Here is a 1,244-nt window from a genome sequence, read left to right on the forward strand (position 1 = left end):
GGTGGGGTGGGGTGGGGGCAGCATCTACCACCCCAGATTTATGCATGGGGCAAGGGTGGACTTGTTGCGGGCTTGGGTCCAGGGGCTGCACTGACCTCTTCCCAGCGGGGGACCTGGGCCAGAACTGACTCAGCTGTGTAAAGTGGGTGGTGGCACAGCAAAGGGTAGCTACAGGGGGCTACGGGGAATTTTGGGTACAGCCTCCCCAAGCCCCACTGAGTCCACCCTGAGTGCACTGGGAACAGGTCAACACAGCCTCTGGCCCTGAACCCACAGCAGACAACCTGCTTTCACTCCATGCACAAATCTGAGGAGCCACATGCCCCCTGTGCCTCCCTCAGGGGTGCACACAGTAGCGGGGAGCTAACCTCCCCACTCCTTGGACAAGCCGTGCCTAGTCTGTACCCTGTCCCAAGGTCTCATTTACTACCCTTGTGGGGCAGCGCCTGCCCCTGCCCCATTCTCTCCTTCACCGTGGGGGCCTTGATCTGTCCCCCCCCACACACACACATACACCCCCCCCCTCCCCTTCACAGACTTACTGGCAGGATGCTGCTCTCCACACTGCCCGAAATCGGCTAATCGGATTGGTATCAGCTGATATGGCTGTTTAATAATAGGCCATCAGTATCAGCCAAGGAAATATTAGTGTACCCCTAGTTTTATGAATATGATTAGAAACTAAATGCTCAGTTGTGATCACATATACCTGACTAAAGATTTGAGATGAGAAAAGACTCAAGACTCCACTTCAAAAAATGTTCATGCTAGCCATTTACATTTCAACTATCTAGTTAAACTGCCAGTTAATTGACTTGTATTTTTTTCCATTACTTTCCATTATAAACAGCCTTAAAATGAGATCTCAGCATTACTTAACTCAAAATGAATTAAAACAGAACTATGAATAAAGAACCAGTTTGCCTGACCAGACCTTGAATGACCACTGCCTGCTTGAATTCACCATTCAACGCAAGGTGGCAAAGGCAAGCAGTCAGGTGGTGGCCCTAGATTTTAGGAGGGCAAACTTCAACGAGCTAAGAAGGATAGTTGGAGAAGCGCTGAAGACTCAGAGGGGAGGGGAGCCGGGTGTCCAAGGGGAGTGGTCGCTCCTTAAGGAGACGATCCTCCAAGCCCAGAGGAAGGTAATCCCCAGGAGGGTCAAAGGGGGCAGGAGAGCATATAAGCCTCCATGGCTCACTAAAAACATCCGGGAATGTCTCCTTGCCAAAAAGGAGGCTTAC

At 51.3% G+C, this 1,244-nt stretch overlaps 1 protein-coding gene across 2 annotated transcripts in view; it reads right to left on the reverse strand.

The window, feature by feature from the left end:
• The window catches only part of GEMIN8 (gem nuclear organelle associated protein 8), a 37,578-nt gene that overhangs the window by 9,095 nt on the left and 27,239 nt on the right, over nucleotides 1-1,244 (reverse strand). The window lies entirely within an intron of this gene.

The sequence above is a fragment of the Gavialis gangeticus genome, unplaced genomic scaffold, assembly GCF_001723915.1.
Source record: "Gavialis gangeticus isolate Ggan-Ray unplaced genomic scaffold, GavGan_comp1, whole genome shotgun sequence".
Lineage (NCBI taxonomy): Eukaryota > Metazoa > Chordata > Crocodylia > Gavialidae > Gavialis > Gavialis gangeticus.